The sequence below is a fragment of the Microtus oregoni genome, unplaced genomic scaffold, assembly GCF_018167655.1.
Source record: "Microtus oregoni isolate MIOR12 unplaced genomic scaffold, Mior012 000077F_ref0000221, whole genome shotgun sequence".
Lineage (NCBI taxonomy): Eukaryota > Metazoa > Chordata > Mammalia > Rodentia > Cricetidae > Microtus > Microtus oregoni.
The window spans coordinates 2,652,994-2,668,343 of record NW_024544029.1 but is presented as its reverse complement, the minus strand read 5'-3'; the positions used below and the strand labels follow the sequence as shown (position 1 = coordinate 2,668,343).

The 15,350-nt window shown below is 47.0% G+C and overlaps 1 long non-coding RNA gene across 1 annotated transcript in view; it reads right to left on the bottom strand.

Annotated features, from left to right (window-relative positions):
• The window catches only part of LOC121441381, a 28,395-nt gene extending 19,849 nt beyond the window's left edge, over positions 1-8,546 (bottom strand). Inside the window, exon 1 of the long non-coding RNA XR_005973456.1 lies at positions 8,464-8,546. This is a non-coding gene — a long non-coding RNA (uncharacterized LOC121441381). The remainder of the gene's footprint in view (positions 1-8,463) is intronic.
• Positions 8,547-15,350: the final 6,804 nt, after the last annotated feature.

The window sequence follows — 15,350 nt, the reverse complement described above, 5'->3', positions numbered from 1 at the left end:
GTGGTTTACAACATCCATACCTCCCATTGCAAGAGGTCTGATGCATTTTTCTGAAACCAGGTACACATTTGGTACACACACATACATATATAAGACAAATCTTTTTAAAAGAAATTTAAAAATATCTATTTAATGGACTTAAGTACCATATCCCACATTTCTGAGCAGATTTCTCACATATTGTACAAACAGCATTATCCAATATTGAGGAGCCGGATTTTCTGGAAGCCAATTCACCTCTGTCACCTACTGGAGCCATAATCAGTCCAGTTTCTTTATTTGGTAAAATACAGGAAACAATAATGAATTCTATTACAGAAGTGTAGGGTTGAATTTCAATAAATGTTGACTGTGGCCGTGTTGTCCATGTACAGAAACAGTTAAGTAAAGAAATCCCGAATGAGTTCTCAGTCTAGATCAGCTCTGTACCTCTAGGGAACGCAGGGGTAGGACTTACCAAGTTGAGGAACAGAAGAACCACATTAATGAACACATATTAAGGTTCTATCTGCCGGGCGGTGGTGGTGCATGCCTTTAATCCCAGCACTCAGGAGACAGAGGCAGGCAGATCTCTGTGAGTTCGAGGCCAGCCTGGTCTAGAAGAGCTAGTTCCAGGACAGGAACCAAAAAGCTATGGAGAAACCCTGTCTCAAAAATAAAATAAAAAAATAAAATAAAAATTAAAAAAAAAAGGGGTCTATCTACTTTTATCAGCATTGGGTCCTACTGTTTAGTGTGTGCTCAGTCAATTATTTTGGATTATGGAATTCACCACATATTACCCCATAATTTCCCAAACTTTCCACATCTTCCTGCCCTGTACAGATCTGAATCCCTGTTGTGGCCCAGACCATTCTCTCCAAAGCCCTCTCCAGCTGCCTATTGTTGGGAGCAGGATGTGAGGAAACAGTTAACGTGGCTGATGCTGAAGGAAAAGAAAAAGACACGAGAGGAAGTGACCGTGCAGTAGGGACCAAAATTCTATCAGTAATGTAATGGGAAATGATTCATCAATACAGCATCTATGCACTGCACAAAATGTTCCAGGACTTCGGAAAGTAAGGGAGGTTTCTTTGAAAATAAACGAGTAAGAACCTTGGCAGGTTCTAAGTAGAATAAAAACATTTTTTTTTTAAAGTAAAGAATCTATTGCCCAAACTCTTTCTATGGCAGGCAACTAGCATGATGTTAGCTAGCTAAGAAAGGGATTGCAGGGGCCAGTGAGATGGATGACTCGGTGGGTAAGAGTGTTTGTCACTCGAGCGTGGTGATGAGTTCAAATCTCCATCACTCACAAAGACAGTTGGACATGGCCGCACAGTAGTCTGTAACCCCAGCACTGTGAGAGACAGACAGGAGGACTGGAACATGCTGGTTGCTGGTCTAGCTCCAGGTTCAGTGACAGACCCTCTCTCAATGGTATAGAGTGGGACACCCTCCATCTTCCTCTGACCTTACACACACACACACACACACACACACACACACACACACACACGAGAGGGGTTTTACAGGCTCATGTAAATGTCCAACTTAGACATCTGTCTTAGGAACTTCATAGCTGTCTTCGGGTCACCTCCCCTTTCCCTACCTCTGCACACACTTCTCTGACTCTTGGTCTATCTCCTGAGTTTTACTGCCTCCTACCACAGGCAAGTTCTTTCCACAGAGGACTCATGACCAAAGTCACCAATAAATCCAGATAAACAGTATATTAGCCCGCTAATCAAACCGGAGCAATTTATTCTCTTTAAGGATGCTGGCAAGACTAGAACAACCTGACCCCACCTGTTCATCTCTGTTACATGCACCAGGGAGAAGATGCTCAGAGCTCTGGTCCCCGACACATGCCTCTTCCTGTCTTCTAACCACGTCCTGCCTTGGGAACAGTCCTGGCACTGAGGACTTTGACTTTTTGTCATAAGCATCTCTCTTGCTCCTAGAGCTTATGAGCATTTCCAGTGCCAACCTTCTAATGATGTCATTATTCAATAATCTGTGTGTCCTTCATAATCATGGCATTTCCAAGTGTTGCTACCTATTGAAATACAATTATTCTCTTCTTCCTATGTTACTCTTTGGTAAGCGTTTCCTTAAGACAGTTCTCAGAAGTTGACAGAGTGAACTGTCAAGAATGTGTTGAAATCAGCCACGGCATCATTGCGTCTTCCTGGGCGTCAGGTTTCACCGTCTCCACCATGTCACCCGGGCACGGTGCCTTTGCCAGTTCTCCACTGCAGCCTGACCTCCCGACCTGGGAAGACACACCTGGCACTGCCAGGCAGAGCTCCTGGCGTGCAATTGGTGCTGACTCAAATCAGGTCACTTTTCTAGAGAATGTCTCAAAATTCCAGCTTTAGAAATTTAGTGAATCATGGGGAAGCTGAGGCAGGAGGACTACATGAGAAATAAGTCACTGTCTCAACTCTCGTCCACCCAACACACACACATGAGCGCCCACACATGTGTACATATGCACACAAGCATGCACGCGCACACATGTGCATGAGCATGCACACACACACACACACACACACACACACACGTTCCCTACTGTCTTAAGTATTCAATGTATAGAATTAAGAGGAGCAACAAACACATCTTCACAGTCATTTCTACAAGAACAGCTAACATTTCTATAAATGCTGCTCCACTGAACTCCCCTCGTGTCTGTCTTGGCGAAAAGGCCCAAATCAATCTGGGGGACTTTCCTCACAAAGAAGCAATCATGAGATTAGTGTTGGTCCCTTTTGAAAAGTACTGTATTTACAAAAGTGAGCCACGCCCAGAATTGCTTCCTTAATATGGGACCCACAGAGGGTTTGTTCATTGTAGCTGCCTGGACCCCATTCACAACCCTTCCACTTAGACTTCCCCACAAGGTAGCCAACTATTTACACCCTCTTAAGTCTCCACAGGTGATTCTAATACAAAGCCAGGATGTGGGAATCAAACAACCCCAGCAGTAATGAGGTATTAATGCCAGCCATTCTGAGCCCCTGGCTGAAATTGAAAACAAACCTCACTGAGGGCCTGCTCTTCCTTTCCCCTGCCTCATACTTCCTACCGTCCCCTCCACTCATCTCTGAGCTCCAGGCCACCTTCTCTAGGACTGCCAGCATGGGCAGGAAAGGGTGCAGATTTTCAGGCTCCTCAAAGTCACCCCTATTTCTGCATTTCGTTCCCCTCCCGAACCACATACTTATTGAGGACAAGTTTGAACATGGCCCTGGAGTTGGAAGGCACAGAGCCTCTAAGCCATCCGAAGGGCGTTGTGCTACGGAAGGCAGGAGGCTGAAGCTGGCAAAGCTCCACTCACTGTCACACACCCAGTGGGCTGGCTCTACGTTATTGCATGTACATACACCACACCCCTGTCTAGGGTAGGACTCAGTACCCCAACTGGCAAGCAAGACTAGAACTTTCTTGTTGAGTGACGTGTGTTCAACCAGGGCAGCGTAGTCAGGAGTTACAAGAGGAGTGTGTTCGCAGTTTCCTCCGCTGCCTAGCTTTCTCGAACAAACTTAAGCACGTTGCCAATATGACATATGTCATACTGCATCCCCAATATGACAGTTACCTAGAGATGAGTTCTCTGTTGGAAGTGATCATGCTAATGAGGCCTGACCCAGATGATGGCCCTTTCTCTCTCCATATTGCTCATGATTATAAAATCTTTGTGTTTCAAATGAGATTATACCATTTAGGTTGGGCATGTGACATTTCCTTCAAGGTCAAGGCTGAGTTGTTTTCTGGTACTGCGCAATAACGTCCTCCACAGAGAGAGACCTTCTGAGTCACCTGAATCTGCACCACGGCCCTCAGAGGGAGACAGTCAGTAGAGCTAGCACTTCCCATAACTGATCTTGGGACCCAAAACTGGATCATTGCCTAGGCTGGTTCCAGAGTCATTCTCCACTCCCTTACTGTGCCAGAACTGCCCTGGAATGCCAACCTTTCTCCAGGAGCCTCTAGAGTGCCTCTGAGGCCATGTCTTCCCACACAGAGTAAAGGGATCCTTTGGGTTCTCACTGCAGTCAGAGGGACTCAGGTCTTCAGTTCCCTGGGCTCAGAGAGTGGATGATCAGTCAGACACAACCTTGGGCACATCGTAGAGAATGCACAACCAGTGCTGTACCATTGAACAACTCTGAACGTGAGATCCCGCAACTGGCACAGTCCTTTCACGGGGGCAGCAATGGGCTCACAGAGGAGCAGCCTACAGGCAACAGGACAGCGGATTAGAGGAGACTACCTGGAAGGGCACAGGAAGCTGAGCCCGAGCTTTATTCCAGGATACAATAATTGATTGTCTAAAAATAGCACGACTGAAGATAGTGGCGAGGGCATGACAACAAAGCCCATGGTTTGCCTGCTTGAAAGAACTGTCAGGTTTGAGGAAGTGGGCGGGAAGGATCAAAAGTCCCTCTTTAGCAGTTGGCTCATTTGGGAAAGTTGGCAGACCACTGTGAACTTTAAGATGTCTTACCTGAAAATGAAGCACTAGGAGCCATTACGAAAACTAATGAAAATGCAACAGATAGACTAGCAGAAGACAGCTGCCCGATAAATGTTACTTCCCTTCTTCTTTATTTATTCACGGGTTCTTTTTTACCGCGCTACACACACGCGTGTCATTACACATGGTTACGTGCATCCCCCCACCCCCTGTTGCTGTCCCCTTTCTCCTCCTCTGCTCATATCACTTGCATCCCATTACAATCTCTCCTCCTCTTTCACATTCCCCTTCCTACTTTCATAACCTAAACAAAAGTATAGAAATTTAAATATAAATTAACCATGTAAGAGAAAACATGTATTTATATTTCTGGATCCAGCTTGTCCCATTTAACACAATGGTCTCCAGTTCCATCCATTATCTGCAAACAGCATGATTTCACTTTTTTGTGGCTGAAAAATTCCATTGTGTACATGGACCACATTTCCTAGCTGGACTTCATTTCTTGGAGTGCAATTCTTGCACATTGTGAGTAGTGCAACGGAAACATGGATATACAAGTATCTCTGTCGTACATTGGCTCGACATCCTTCTGGTAAATTCCCTATAAGGTTTACTTGGGTCATCTGGTAGTTTTGATTTCAAGGTTTTGAGGAACCTCCACAGGATTTCTATTCTGGCTGCACAAGTTTACATTCCCATCAGCACTGAACAAGAGTTCTTCCTCATTTAACTGGAGTGAAGAGGAATCTCGATCAGTTTTAATTTGCCTTTATCCAATGGTAGGAATATTGAATTCTTTTCCAAGTTATTTATTGACCATTTTAGGTTCTTATTCTACAAACTATAGCCTGTTTTGTTGGTTGGATTATTTTACTTTAGCATTTAATTTTTGCAGGTCATATAGTCTAGATTGCCACTGCCCTTTCTTGGAACAGCTGTGCTGTGGTCATTACCTGAATCTACTCATTGCAGAGTTCCCTGGGGACCGTTACTTGATGCTTGGTGGGAAGGGGCTGTTACTGTGTTTGCTTGCTAATGTATTGCCTTCATTCTACTAGAAAGCAAACTCAGAGGAATGGCCTTTTTCTGTCCCCTTTTGCTTGACTCCCAGTTCCTAATCCAGGGTCTGATCCATAGTGACAATGGAAGAAAAAAAAAAAAACTCTTGATGAGTGACAGAAGGGAGCTTGCTCGTTTGCCTCCTCCTTCATTGTCTTTTGAGAAGTAGTCTGTCTTGCTAATTTTTCCTTGTTCTGTTTGTGAGATAGCATCTCACTGTGTAGTCCAGGTTGGCCACAAACTCACCAGCTCCTTGCCTCCGCACTCTGAGTGCTGGGATTGTAGGCATGCACCACCACACTCAGACTTAATTAATTTTTCCATCCAAGATTTGTCCTTTGTAAAGAATATTGCTGCATTTTTTTAAATTTAGCTGTCTATGCATTATCTACCCAGAACAGTGTATACTATGATAATAAGTAATATATTTAGGAACATGCATAAGATATCCAGATGAAAATAGCATGTTTGTGATCATGGTTGTCTCTGGAGGAGGAGGAGAGGACCAGCGTTTGACAAGAAAGGAGTGCTCTGCGGGGATCTGCAGATGTCCCGTGTTCTGGCTCATTTGGTTTTGTTTTCTTTTGTTTGAAGGAGTCATTTCTTTGCTTTTGTTTCCATTTTTGTCTTTTTGTTTTGTTTTTCGATGTTTGTTTTTTGCAGTGAGAATTAAATCCCAAGCCTTGAAAGTTCTGGAAAAATATTCTACCAGTTAGGTATATTCCCAGCCTACCTCTCTTGATCCTCCTGCCCCCTTTATTTTGTTCTAATGAAGGGCAGGTAATGAAAACACACAGCATGTAACTGAATCCGAGCAGGTAAACGGAATAGAAGGGAGCTCTGGTATAAAAGGAGCAGCAGGCAGTGCTTCTGCCCTCACAGCTTAGCGGGGAAATAGTCTTCCAAGTTTACAGATGAGGAAACAGAGGTCAAGCAATTTGCCCAAGGTCAGTCAGGCAGCAAACTGCTGAGGCAGATGGGAAGCCAGGGCAGGGACTGTTAGTCATCAAACCCTTTCCTGCATCGAGGGTCCAGCTTGATTTCCCAGCAGATCCTAGAACCATCAGCAGAATTCACAGCGCATCCTCCCCTGGAAGAACCTGCCATTGCCCTTAGGGCAATGCCACTCTCCAGAGGGTGAGGCCACAAACTGTCCTTTAGCTGATGAACACTGTACTTGTGAGAACCAGTTCGTGATTAGGCCCTATCAGTCCCGTTCCCCAAGATCTAAATAACCTCCTAACCTCAGTGACTTCTCATTCACATGTCACGTGATGGCTGTGACTCCCTGTAGCTTCTTCATCGGCATCCAGGCTGAAGGACAGGGAACACATGGGACTTGTGGTGGGGGATATGAAGGGGAACACCAACTTGCCATGGCCTTTAAAGAGTTGGCCAGAACTTTTCCTCAGACCTGGATTGCATCACTTCCCCTCACTAATAGTCAAAGTGAGTCACATGACCAAGCCTGGCATCCGCAGGAAGGTATGTGGTGTCCCTCCATGTACAGCACTATCTATCTCATCTGTAGGCGGGGTTTCTGTTCCATCCCAAGCAAACACACGACTAATAACTTGCTTTTTGTCGCTGACACGTCATTTGGTTGAGAGGTGCAGGCTGCTGGAGAGTTGCAAATATCCCCCAAACTTTCCAGAAAAATGCAGATCTGTGCAGGAAGAGCGATTAATAGCAAATGCCCCCATGACCCTTCCTAATGTCCTTGGTTTCTCCCCCAAAACTACCAGGGCCACGCCAAACTGCTTTAAAAATAATTCTCTTGGAGTGTAATTAGATTATAAAAATGCTTCAAAAGAAACAAATAGCATTGGTGCCCGGGTTGGGTTCATTTTCCCATTGTGGGCTCTACAGTTCTGGGTGGAAGAAACATCAATTTGAGGTGCCCATATTTGCTGTGATATTTTGAAAGTCTTCATAGTCTCTGAGTGAATAAGCATTTTCAGTCACTGGGCCTCACAAACTATGTGGCCAATGTAGCTAGGAATAGATTACTCCTTCCTGGAACATTTCCCCTGACACCTCCGGTGATGCCAAGCGCCTCCCGGCTGTGCCCTCATTTGGCCCTATGACTACAGCCCTTGACACCCCCATACTTATCTCTATCTTCTCTTCCTCTCTGCTTCACGGGTTCCTTGAAAGCAGAGCAACGATGAACTTATAACTTTATTATGCAGATTTGATGAGGAAATGCTTATCTGATATAACTTCATATAGCCTATGAAGATATGATACCTTCATGAAGTTCCTAGTCTTGTGACTTCTTTTTTAACTTGCAAGAGAAAAACTCCTAAATCAGGCATAGGGTGTATATATATATATATATATATATATATATATATATAACCCCAAAGTTTTGAGGTGGAGGAGAAGGATCAAGAGTTCAAGGTCAGTCTCAAGCTGAAGCCTGTGCTTATGACAGAGAGAGAGAGAGAGAGAGAGAGAGAGAGAGAGAGAAGAGAAAATATGTATTTGTCTTTCTGAATCCAGCTTATTTCATTTAATATAATGATTTCTAGTTCCATCCATTTTCCTGCAAATGTCATGATTTTTCACCTTTTTGGAGGGCGAGGTGGGGTTCAAAATATGGTATCTCAGTAGCTATGGAGCCAGTCCTGGAACTCGCTCTGTAGATCAGTTTGGCCTCAAACTCACAGAAATTTGCCTTCCAAGTGCTGGGATTAAAGGTATGTGCCAACAACCCCTGGCAATTTCACTTTTTTTTTTAATGGCTGAAAAATTCACGACCATTCACAACCCTTCCACTTAGACTTCCCCACAAGGGAGAAAGGGGACAGGGAGGGGGTGTGGAGTCAGACACATAGACAATAGCACAATAGCACATGTTCAGCCACACCATAGTGTTCTTCCTAGAGCCTTGTGGCAGACAGCAACCAGTAAAATGGCCAAAGCAAAGTCCTCTTTACCTTCAGACCGCTGTGACTGTCTCCAGGAGGACACAGGATGGAGCTGCACTCTCGGGTCACTTGGGTCTGTCCCCAGGTTCATGGTTGTCCTCTCATGAAGTATAGATAATCATATGCTCCTTGATTTTAATTCTTGAAATTTTCATGATCTGCCAAGAGCACAAGACAGGAGAACAAATGCAAATTAGCACGCTCCAAAGGCAGAGCTAGAAACTTACACAGTGTACCTTATTCAGATCCCACATGAGAACTAATGCCTCTGTTTTCAACAAATCAAGCCATTCTGATGCACAGTGAGTAGTAAATATAGAATAAATTTCAACAAACCATAAAAGGACCTGCAGCTCTCTATGTACTCTTATCTCTGAATGAAAATAAACCGGAGTGTGTGGCACTCACACTGAAAAGAATGCTGGGCAGCTAACCAAAGGATAAATGGGGAGAAATTACTACAGCATTAGCATTTCTTGGATGGCCACAGGCAGCATCGTGACACGCTAGCATGCACACACATATGCACGCACGCATGCATGCACTCACAGGCTTAAGGCCTCCATACTCCTGAGTTCAAATCCTGATAGCAATTTGCCAAAAGTCTCAGTTTGAGATATTTATGAAAACCTCTCTGAGGCTGTTCCTGCCTCTGTTAGATATAAAGGGTGAAACCTGCTGCCTCACGGGCTTATTAAGAGTGAGGAGAAGGAACGTGTGCGCAGGACAGTGCCCAGAGCCGGGAAGCCTAGGTGACAGCTTCACGCCTTTCCAGTGGTCCTAGTGACCAATCACCAGAGAGTTCGGCAGTTACTGCTCTCGCATGCCCCATTCTCCTCTTCCCCACCAGATTAGTCTTTAATTAATGATGCTATTAATTCCAAGTCACAGTGACCAATAAAATAGTTTTGCAAAGAAATGCCCAGAATCTATGGGTTTCCCTGCTGATGGAGAGAAGTCTGCGTACTTTAGAAATAAATGGGTGAACACACACCAAAGATGCTCTCTAGTCACTATCACTGAGTAATGAGAAGAGGTCGAGCGGATAAATGGAAGCTTTGCCCCACTGGGAGAACAAACGGTGCCCAAAGAGGCACCTTGTCCAAAGAACTTCTTAGATTCATCTCAAAAGAACTGTCCTCTGTGACCTTATCCCTCCCTTAATGGTACCCTTAATGTACCTCAAAAATAACATTTTGTATTTTAAAAGCTCAGCAGTAAAGCTATAAAAAAATCTTCAAATACATATATCCAATATTCTCTGTTTATGTTTTCATGTAATTCAAGGAGGGGAAAAAAAACTTAAAACCAGCAATTACCAGCAACTGCCTTGACCAAAATAACCAAACAGTTCCCCAGATCTTGCCTTGGCATGAAATTGCATAGACAATCAATAGATCGTATTTTAGTAACAGCAGAACTTTCTACAAACCAAGTTTAAATGTTATCAACCGGCATCCATCGACGTCACAACCTGACACTAAGTGTTCCAGGCAAACATAGTTTTACTCAACTCTGGAGAGTCCCAAGCCTGAAAAACTGAGTCTTCCATTAGAATGAGAGAGGCAGAAAGGTCCCTTGCGTCCAAAAGGCTCTGACACCATTCATTTCATCTCAGAAGCCCTACGCCTCCCGAGCTGTTCAAATGGAAGCAACAGATCCTTAGTTCCAGGGGTTTTGGACATTTAGATGAAACTGTGAGATGTGATTTTCTTTAACATTGCATAGGCTGGGTGGTGGCACACACCTTTAATTCCAGCACTCGGGAGGCAGAGGCAGGTGGACCTCTGTGAGTTCAAGGCCAGCCTGGCCTATAGAGTGAGTTCCAGGACAGCCAGGGCAGTTACACAGAGAAACCCTGTCTCCAAAAACCAAAACCAAAACCAAACAAAAAAAATTGCATCGATAAGTGGCCTTGAAGTCTTATGTCACTTCCAAACGCTACAGTAAAAGGGCAAGTTGGGGGAGGGCACAGTGCCACAGTGCTTGCCAGCACTGAAAATAAGGAAATAAGTAAGCTATATGAAGGCTCGTAACTGGAGGTCCACAGTGCACAACGGCCATGCCCAGCATTGCACACAAAAGTGTGTGTATCTATTCGAGGCCATTTTTCTGGATCAAAGGTCGGAGTTTTCATCAGATTCTGGAAAGGAGCCATAGTTTCTCTCTGTGCCCCTCCTACCACACCCTTTGTTTCTCAGAACTGATCCTCCCTGAATTTCACTCTTGCATCTTCCCCATTTGTAGTTCTACCTCTAAGCGCCAAGCTCTGTGCACAAGGGAGCCACTCACTCAGGGGGCTCCCATTTTCCGTAAACTCTATCATTAACTCTGTGGGCTTCTCTGTTTACATTCTGGCTCGGTTATCTTGCTTTAAGACTCTTCCTATAGTCAAAAAATGGAAGGGTTAATTTTTAATTACTAGTCTTCTAGCAGTTTAATGCTTGTTTCTTAGCAAGAAACCCTTCGTATCCGTTGGTAATTCTGATTTACATAAAGAGCTCTCTTCGTCCCCTCCCTCGAATGGCTAGCAAGTTACCCCAGCACCATTCAGGAACAGCTCATCTTCTTATGATTCTTCACATGTATTTGGCCGGTTTTGAACTCAATATTGGTTCCATTTTCCTGTCTCTTTGGAGCTAAGACCACATTATTTAACTACTGAATGTAGTTTGTTCTCTTGTTTTCTGGAGTGCAGAGGACTGAACCCAGGGCTTGGCACTGCGAGTAAGCACTGTCACTGACTTTATTGACGATGTCTATTTCTGTCTACCGTCTCTCCTAAAGCACAACTCTAGGAGCGTTGTGTGAAGTGGTCTTTGTCTCTATACAGTCTGTCCTTTAACAGTGAAATCCTGTTTTCCTTTACTTATAAATTATAATTCTGAAGGCTGAGGCTACAATTCAGCTGGTAAAACATTTGCTTTTCACCTACAAGATGTCACTCACCTGGGCTCAACCCCAGCACTGCAAAAACTAAACAAATACTACCAATTTTAGTTACAAAAACTCTTGTTTCCAACATCTTAATTTTTAATGTGATTACTTACTAAGAAGTTAATCTTTTCGAAAGTAAATTCACTTACTGTTTCTAGAAACCACTGCTGCTGGGATTCCTGTCTTACCAAATAGTCATCATGCTACCTACAGAGATCATGGCAATTCCCTCTGCCCCTTCCAAGATACCCACTCCTGGTTCACTTTTTATCCAGTAGCATAGTGAAGTGCCCAATGAAATCTATGTGTTTATGCTTGCATTTCTAGGGATTGGCTCCATTTTTATAGTCGGAGGAAATTATGACATACTCTTCGATTTTTCTCCCATGGGTCTCACTGGGCAGCTTTGGCTGGCCTGGAATCCATGTCTAGACTAAGTTGCCTTCAGCTCGCAGAGACCCGCCTACCACCATATCAGTGGTATTGGCCTGCGCAATGTCAGAAATTTTAATCTAAGGGAGTTAAAACACTGGATAAGATTCAATTGACAGCTGCATGCAATTGATACAAAGAGATTTTAAGAAAATATGATTTTCCCTTTTTCCTGGCAGATTGTTGTGAAATTGATAAAAGAAAAGTAAAAATTGGATTATATTTAGGAAGCAGAATTATCAGCTGAATTTAATTTTAAAAACAAAACAAATAAACAATCAGAAACCCATAGGGCCATGTTTCACCATGGAAAGCTAAGAAACATCAAATCTACCTCTCTACACCACTTCTCATTGACTAGCTGAACACACCTTAAAACTGGTGCAGTTAACGCACATGTCTACACACTAAAACAAGGCTGTGGAAGTTTGATGCCGCATCTCCGTATGACGGTTTTCAGGTGCCACGTCTGACATCACAAAGTAAGACAGTTCCTTTCTAGATCTGGAGAGAATGCAACTCAATGTTCTCCCAAGTTCACTGAGTTGACTGTGGGGCTGGACTAGATCCTGTTGCCAGCCACACTCACACACACAGTCCCCCACACTCACACACACAGTCCCCCACACTCACGCAGTCCCCCACACTCACACACACAGTCCCCCACACTCACACACACAGTCCTCCACACTCACACAGTCCCCCACACTCACGCACACAGTCCCCCACACTCACACACACAGTCCCCCACACTCACACACACAGTCCCCCACACTCACACACACAGTCCTCCACATTCACACAGTCCCCACACTCACGCACACAGTCCCCCACACTCACACACACAGTCCCCCACACTCACACACACAGTCCCCCACACTCACACACACAGTCCCCCACACTCACACACACAGTCCCCCACACTCACGCAGTCCCCCACACTCACACAGTCCCCCACACTCACACAGTCCCCCACACTCACACACACAGTCCCCCACACTCACACACACAGTCCCCCACACTCACGCAGTCCCCCACACTCACACAGTCCCCCACACTCACACAGTCCCCCACACTCACACAGTCCTCCACACTCACACAGTCCCCCACACTCACACACACAGTCCCCCACACTCACGCAGTCCCCCACACTCACACACACAGTCCCCCACACTCACGCAGTCCTCCACACTCATACACACAGTCCTCCACACTCACACACACAGTCCCCCACACTCACACACACAGTCCTCCACACTCACACACACAGTCCCCCACACTCACACACACAGTCCCCCACACTCACACAGTCCCCCACACTCACACAGTCCCCCACACTCACGCAGTCCCCCACACTCACACAGTCCCCCACACTCACACAGTCCCCCAAACTCACGCAGTCCCCCACACTCACACACACAGTCCCCCACACTCACACACCCAGTCCTCCACACTCACACACACAGTCCCCCACACTCACGCAGTCCCCCACACTCACGCACACAGTCCCCCACACTCACGCAGTCCCCCACACTCACACACACAGTCCCCCACACTCACACACCCAGTCCTCCACACTCACACACACAGTCCCCCACACTCACGCAGTCCCCCACACTCACACAGTCCTCCACACTCACACACACAGTCCCCCACACTCACACAGTCCCCCACACTCACGCAGTCCCCCACACTCACACACACAGTCCCCCACACTCACGCAGTCCTCCACACTCACACACACAGTCCTCCACACTCACACACACAGTCCCCCACACTCACACACACAGTCCTCCACACTCACACACACAGTCCCCCACACTCACACACACAGTCCTCCACACTCACACACACAGTCCTCCACACTCACACACACAGTCCTCCACACTCACACACACAGTCCCCCACACTCACACACACAGTCCTCCACACTCACACAGTCCCCCACACTCACACACACAGTCCCCCACACTCACGCAGTCCCCCACACTCACACACACAGTGCCCCACACTCACACAGTCCCCCACACTCACACACACAGTCCCCCACACTCACACAGTCCTCCACACTCACACACACAGTCCCCCACACTCACACACACAGTCCCCCACACTCACACACACAGTCCCCCACACTCACGCAGTCCCCCACACTCACACACACAGTCCCCCACACTTACGCAGTCCCCCACACTCACACACACAGTCCCCCACAGTCACACACATAGTCCCCCACACTCACACACACAGTCCCCCACACTCACACACACAGTCCCCCACACTCACGCAGTCCCCCACACTCACGCAGTCCCCCACACTCACGCACACAGTCCCCCACACTCACACACACAGTCCCCCACACTCACACAGTCCCCCACACTCACACACACAGTCCCCCACACTCACGCAGTCCCCCACACTCACACACAGTCCCCCACACTCACACACACAGTCCTCCACACTCACGCAGTCCCCCACACTCACGCACACAGTCCCCCACACTCACGCACACAGTCCCCCACACTCACACACACAGTCCCCCACACTCACACACACAGTCCCCCACACTCACACACACAGTCCCCCACACTCACGCAGTCCCCCACACTCACACACACAGTCCCCCACACTCACACACACAGTCCCCCACACTCACGCAGTCCCCCACACTCACACACACAGTCCCCCACACTCACACACACAGTCCTCCACACTCACACACACAGTCCTCCACACTCACACACACAGTCCTCCACACTCACACACACAGTCCCCCACACTCACACACACAGTCCTCCACACTCACACAGTCCCCCACACTCACACACACAGTCCCCCACACTCACGCAGTCCCCCACACTCACACACACAGTCCCCCACACTCACGCAGTCCCCCACACTCACACAGTCCCCCACACTCACACACACAGTCCCCCACACTCACACACACAGTCCCCCACACTCACGCAGTCCCCCACACTCACACAGTCCCCCACACTCACACAGTCCCCCACACTCACACAGTCCTCCACACTCACACAGTCCCCCACACTCACACACACAGTCCCCCACACTCACGCAGTCCCCCACACGCACACACACAGTCCCCCACACTCACGCAGTCCTCCACACTCATACACACAGTCCTCCACACTCACACACACAGTCCCCCACACTCACACAGTCCCCCACACTCACGCAGTCCCCCACACTCACACACACAGTCCCCCACACTCACGCAGTCCTCCACACTCACACACACAGTCCTCCACACTCACACACACAGTCCCCCACACTCACACACACAGTCCTCCACACTCACACACACAGTCCCCCACACTCACACACACAGTCCTCCACACTCACACACACAGTCCTCCACACTCACACACACAGTCCTCCACACTCACACACACAGTCCCCCACACTCACACACACAGTCCTCCACACTCACACAGTCCCCCACACTCACACACACAGTCCCCCACACTCACGCAGTCCCCCACACTCACACACACAGTGCCCCA